Genomic DNA, 7,500 nt, shown 5'->3' with positions numbered 1-7,500 from the left:
TATATATATATATATATATATATATACATACAGCGGGTAAAATAAGTATTGAACACGTCACCATTTTTCTCAGTAAATATATTTCTAAAGGTGCTATTGACATGAAATGTTCACCAGATGTCGGTAACAACCCAAGTAATCCATACATACAAAGACAACCAAACAAATAAGTTCAGAAATTAAGTTATGTGTAATCAAATGGAATGACACAGGGAAAAAGTATTGGACACATGAAGAAAGGGAGGTGCAAAAAGGCATGGAAAGCCAAGACACCAGCTGAAATCTATCAGTAATTAGAAAGCAGTCCTGCCCCTTGTCAGTCAAATGAATATCAGCTGGTTCAGTCCCAACTGATGGACTATAAAAAGGTGTCTCATTACCAAGGTGTCACACAAGAAACATCTCATGATGGGTAAAAGCAAAGAGCTCTCTCAAGACCTTCACAACCTTATTGTTGCAGAACATACTGATGGCATTGGTTATAGAAGGATTTCTAAACTTCTGAATGTTCCAGTGAGCACTGTTGGGGCCATAATCCGGAAGTGGAAAGAACATCATTTCACCATAAACCGGCCACGACCAGGTGCTCCTCGCAAGATTTCTGACAGAGGAGTGAAAAGAATTATCAGAAGAGTTGTCCAAGAGCCAAGGACCACTAGTGGAGAGCTTCAGAAAGACCTGGAATCAGCAGGTACAATTGTTTCAAAGAAAACAATAAGTAATGCATCAACCGCCGTGGCCTGTATGCACGCTCACCACGCAAGACTCCATTGCTGAAGAAAAAGCATGTTGAAGCTCGTTTAAAGTTTGCTGCACAACATTTAGACAAGCCTGTGAAATACTGGGAGAATATAGTCTGGTCAGATGAGACCAACATGGAACTCTTTGGATGCCATAATACACACCATGTTTGGAGGTCAAATGGCACTGCACATCACCCCAAAAACACCACACCAACAGTTCAAATAACTTTATTTATTTTAAAGCAGATCACAGTTAACAGGAGAACCAGCAGTACCTTACATAGTACTTCAGTAAAAGTACTGCTGAAGCTGCTGTTTCTGAAGGTCTCTTACACACACACACACACACACACACACACACACACACACACACTTACTCTGCTCTGCATACTAACACTATCCAAACATGAGGACCAAACTGATTGGTCGACCTCTGCTGCAGTCCACACACACACACACACACACACACACACACACACACACACATATTAAACACACACACACACATATTAAACACACACACACATATTAAACACACACACACATATTAAACACACACACACATTAAACACACACACATATTAAACACACACACACATTAAACAGACACACACATATTAAACAGACACACACATATTAAACACACACACACACATATTAAACACACACATATTAAACACACACATATTAAACACACACACACATTAAACACACACACACACATTAAACACACACATATTAAACACACACACACACACATATTAAACACACACATATTAAACACACACACACACATTAAACACACACACACACACACACACACACATACTGTAGTACAGTAGTACTGTAGTACAGTAGTACTTAGCTACTGTAGTACTGGAGTACTGTACTACAGTAGTACTGTAGTACAGTAGTACAGTAGTACTGTAGTACAGTAGTACAGTAGTACTGTAGTACTTAGCTACTGTAGTACTGGAGTACTTAGCTACTGTAGTACTGTAGTACTGGAGTACTTAGCTACTGTAGTACTGGAGTACTGGAGTACTTAGCTACTGTAGTACTGTAGTACTGGAGTACTGTAGTACAGTAGTACTTAGCTACTGTAGTACTGGAGTACTGTAGTACTGTAGTACTGTAGTACTTAGCTACTGTAGTACTGTAGTACTGTAGTACAGTAGTACTTAGCTACTGTAGTACTGTAGTACAGTAGTACTGTAGTACTTAGCTACTGTAGTACTGGAGTACTTAGCTACTGTAGTACTGTAGTACTTAGTACTGTAGTACTGGAGTACTGGAGTACTTAGCTACTGTAGTACTGTAGTACTGGAGTATTGTAGTACAGTAGTACTTAGCTACTGTAGTACTGTAGTACTTAGCTACTGTAGTACTGGAGTACTTAGCTACTGTAGTACTGGAGTACTGGAGTACTTAGCTACTGTAGTACTGGAGTACTGGAGTACTGGAGTACTGTAGTACAGTAGTACAGTAGTACTTAGCTACTGTAGTACTGTAGTACAGTAGTACAGTAGTACTTAGCTACTGTAGTACTGTAGTACTGTAGTACTTAGCTACTGTAGTACTGGAGTACTGGAGTACTTAGCTACTGTAGTACTGTAGTACTGGAGTACTTAGCTACTGTAGTACTGGAGTACTGGAGTATTTCGGAATAAAACATCAGAGTAGTACACAAATATAACTAATATCTATGAAGTACATACTGAAGTATTAAGTACATATTGATGTAGTATTAAGTACACATTGAAGTATCTGTCCACTAAACTGTGGTGACATGCTGAGATGAAGTATAAATATATAAACATGAAGTGGTAATATCAGTAGTAATATTTATTAATATTCGTATATTTCTACCTTAAAGATCTGTGATGCGTTCATTGATTATTAATGAGAAAAGTTTCTGTGTGTTTCTGTGTGTGTGTGTGTGTGTGTGTGTGTGTGTGTGTGTGTGTGTGTGTGTGTGTGTGTGTGTGTGTGTGTGTGTGTGTGTGTGTGTGTGTGTGTGTGTGTGTGTGTGTGTGTGTGTGTGTGTGTGTGTGTGTGTGTGTGTGTTTCTGTGTAAGTGTGTGTGTGTTTCTGTGTGTGTGTGTCTCCCCCCCAGCTGCTGCATGGTTACCGTGGTAACGGTGGACCACTCGTGGTCAACTTGGGTGTCCTGTTTTTAATCCTGCAGCCGTTAATCTGCTTGTTCTGAAGAAAGACTCAGTTTGTTGGAGCTCCAACTTCTGACGCCACCTGGGAGTGTGTGTGTGTGTGTGTGTGTGTGTGTGTGTGTGTGTGTGTGTGTGTGTGTGTGTGTGTGTGTGTGTGTGTGTGTGTGTGTGTGTGTGTGTGTGTGTGTGTGTGTGTGTGTGTGTGTGTGTGTGTGTGTGTGTGTGTGTGTGATGATGTTTATATCAGAAGCTCTGATTGTCTGGCAGGTGTTCTTTCTAATTCTAAGGTTAAACTCTAATTATAAAATACACACATACAGATGTATGTGTGTATTTTATACAGTACATATATACATATATATACACAAATATATACACGAATATATATATACATATATATATATATATATATATTCGTATATATGTGTATATATATGTGTTTTTATATATATATATATATATATATATACACATATATATATATATATACACATATATATATATATATTTGTGTGTATATATATATATTTATGTATATATATATATATATATATATATATATATGTATATATATATATATATATACACACAATATATATATATACACATATATATATATATATACATATATATATATATATATATATATATATATATATATATATATATATATATATATATATACATATATATATATATATATATATATATATATATATATATGTGTATATATATATATATATATGTGTATATATATGTGTGTATATTCAGATAATGGTTTCTCCCACATTGAAGATGTTGTGTTCCGTCCTGTTCTCTCTGTTACGGCGTTCCTCACAGCGTGAGGTTCTTCCAGTAAACTGCTCCGGTCCCTCGTTCTGCAGGGGGACGTTAGAAGTCACTTCCTGGTTTTGTCTTCGGTGGCGTTTACGAGCTCCTCTGTGTCGTAGGGCGGAGCCAGCTGAGCCGGGTCAGACTGACGGAGACGTCACTGTGGAGCAGCCGGTCAGTCCTCCAGGTTCCTGTTGCGTTTGTTCTTGAATTTGATTCAGGCAATCTGTCTCACTGTTGGTGGTCCATGTCTCCATCATCAAGACGTCTTCCACTGAGAATGATCTGGGACTGGACTGTTGCCAAGCAACACATGACATTGTCCCGCACTAGCTAGCTGCATGGTGAAGGTCTACGAGTCTGTGTCTGTTTGTCTTCGTTTCAATCTCAAGTGTAACTACTGGGTCCTTTTGTCTTCTGTCCCTCCTCCATGAAGCTGGAGGGACATCTCCCAGACACCTGTGGACGGACATCTGTAGAAGGACACCTGTGGACGGACACTGTCTTCAGATCATGCTTGGTCTCTTTGGTGTCTCTCAGATTAACATCCTCCTCTGGTTTCTGAGTTCTGGTCCTTTCTTCACAGGTTCATTATGGTGCCGTGCACCATTTAGTCATGTGACGGTTCATGTGACACCCTCACATCCTCTGTCCTTAGACCCTCACCTCCTCTGTCCTTACACCCTCACATCCTCTGTCCTTACACCCTCACATCCTCTGTCCTTACACCCTCACATCCTCTGTCCTTAGACCCTCACATCCTCTGTCCTTACACCCTCACATCCTCTGTCCTGTCCTCTACACCCTCACATCCTCTGTCCTTAGACCCTCACATCCTCTGTCCTTAGACCCTCACATCCTCTGTCCTTAGACCCTCACCTCCTCTGTCCTTAGACCCTCACATCCTCTGTCCTTAGACCCTCACATCCTCTGTCCTTAGACCCTCACATCCTCTGTCCTTAGATCCTCACATCCTCTGTCCTTACACCCTCACATCCTCTGTCCTTAGATCCTCACATCCTCTGTCCTTTCACATCCTCTGTCCTTAGATCCTCACATCCTCTGTCCTTAGACCCTCACATCCTCTGTCCTTAGATCCTTCTCCCAGGATGGACAGAAGTCAATAGATGTCATGTGACCAGAATGAACAGCATAACAGAGATACAACACATTCAATGTATATGACATAAATGATTCATATAATGAGAGTAGTAAGCAGAGTAATGAAGGAAACATTAAGACTACTGATAAAAGCAGCAATGACTATAGTGGAATTATAATTATGAAATAGGAATAATAATAGGGGCATATCTAGGGGCTGGACCAAGGCGACCCTGAACCAGTCCTTCCTAACTATAGACCTCAGTCCTAACTTAGACCCTCACCTCCTCTAACTATAGACCTGAACCAGTCCTAACTATACACCCTGAACCAGTCCTAACTATAGATCCTGAACCCTCCTAACTATACACCCTCACATCCTCAGTCCTAACTATAGACCCTGAACCTCCTAACTATAAACCTAGACCCTCCATCCTCTGTCCTTGAACCAGTCCATAACTATGTCCTACACCCTAACTATAAACTCTGAACCAGACCCTAACATCCTCTGAACCAGATCCTTCTCCCAGGATGGACAGAAGTCCTAACTATGTGACCAGAATGAACCAGCCATAACAGAGATACAACACATTCAATGTATATGACCTGAACCAGTCCTCATATAATGAACCAGTCCTAACTATAGTAATGAACCAGTCCTAACATTAAGACTACTGATAAAAGCTAGCAATGACCTACCAGTGGAATTATAACCTGAAATAGGAATAATAATAGGGGCATGATCTAGGGGCTAACTATAAAGGCGACAGTCCCTGAACCAGTCCTAACTATAAACCTGAACCAGTCCTAACTATAGACCTGAACCAGTCCTAACTATAAGACCTGAACCAGTCCTAACTATAGACCTGAACCAGTCCTAACTATAGACCTGAACCAGTCCTAACTGAACCAGTCCTAATAAACCTGAACCAGTCCCTAACTATAAACCTGAACCAGTCCTAACTATAGACCTGAACCAGTCCTAACTATAGACCTGAACCAGTCCTAACTATAGACCTGAACCAGTCCTAACTATAGACCTGAACCAGTCCTAACTATAGACCTGAACCAGTCCTAACTATAAACCTGAACCAGTCCTAACTATAGACCTGAACCAGTCCTAACTATAGACCTGAACCAGTCCTAACTATAGACCTGAACCAGTCCTAACTATAGACCTGAACCAGTCCTAACTATAGACCTGAACCAGTCCTAACTATAAACCTGAACCAGTCCTAACTATAGACCTGAACCAGTCCTAACTATAGACCTGAACCAGTCCTAACTATAGACCTGAACCAGTCCTAACTATAGACCTGAACCAGTCCTAACTATAAACCTGAACCAGTCCTAACTATAAACCTGAACCAGTCCTAACTATAAACCTGAACCAGCCCTAACTATAAACCTGAACCAGTCCTAACTATAGACCTGAACCAGTCCTAACTATAAACCTGAACCAGTCCTAACTATAAACCTGAACCAGTCCTAACTATAGACCTGAACCAGTCCTAACTATAGACCTGAACCAGTCCTAACTGAACCAGTCCTAACTATAAACCTGAACCAGTCCTAACTATAAACCTGAACCAGCCCTAACTATAAACCTGAACCAGTCCTAACTATAAACCTGAACCAGTCCTAACTATAAACCTGAACCAGTCCTAACTATAGACCTGAACCAGTCCTAACTATAGACCTGAACCAGTCCTAACTATAGACCTGAACCAGTCCTAACTATAAACCTGAACCAGTCCTAACTATAGACCTGAACCAGTAGACCTGAACCAGTCCTAACTATAGACCTGAACCAGTCCTAACTATAGACCTGAACCAGTCCTAACTATAGACCTGAACCAGTCCTAACTATAGACCTGAACCAGTCCTAACTATAGACCTGAACCAGTCCTAACTATAGACCTGAACCAGTCCTAACTATAAACCTGAACCAGTCCTAACTATAAACCTGAACCAGTCCTAACTATAAGCGCTATCAGAAAGGAAGGTCTTAAGCCTGCTCTTAGTGGTGAGTGTGTCGGCCCCCCGGACTGAAACTGGAACCTGGTTCCACAGAAGAGGAGCCTGATAACTGAAGGCTCTGGCTCCCATCCTACTTTTATATACTCTAGGAAGCACAAGTAACCCTGCATTGATGGAGCACAGCTCTCTAGTTGGGTAATATGGAACTATAAGTTCCTTAAGATAAGACGGTGCCTGGCCAGTTAGATCTTTGTAGGTGAGGAGAAGGATTTTAAATTCTATTCTTGATTTAACAGGGAGCCAGTGCAGAGAAGCTAATACTGGAGTAATATGATCTCTTTTCTTAGTTTCTGTTAGAACACGTGCTGCAGCATTCTGGATCAACTGTAGAGATTTAAGAGTCTTATATGGGCAGCGACTCTGCTGTCCTGACGTCAGTGGGGAGTTCATTCCACCACTGAGGGGCCAGGACAGAAAAAAGCTGTGACCGGGTGGATCGGCCGCAGGGACCTCTGAGCGACGGGGCAACCAGTCGCCCCGAGGCAGCAGAGCGAAGTGGTCGGGCAGGGGTGTAGGGCTTGACCAAGGCCTGGAGATAGGGAAGGAGCTGTTCCTTTCACTGCCCTGTAGGCTAGCACCAGAGTCTTAAACTGGATGCGAGCTCTTACAGGGAGCCA

This window comes from Anoplopoma fimbria, chromosome 15 (assembly GCF_027596085.1).
Source record: "Anoplopoma fimbria isolate UVic2021 breed Golden Eagle Sablefish chromosome 15, Afim_UVic_2022, whole genome shotgun sequence".
NCBI classification, from domain to species: domain Eukaryota; kingdom Metazoa; phylum Chordata; class Actinopteri; order Perciformes; family Anoplopomatidae; genus Anoplopoma; species Anoplopoma fimbria.
The sequence above is the reverse complement of the archived record's forward strand: the minus strand, read 5'-3'. Positions refer to the sequence as shown.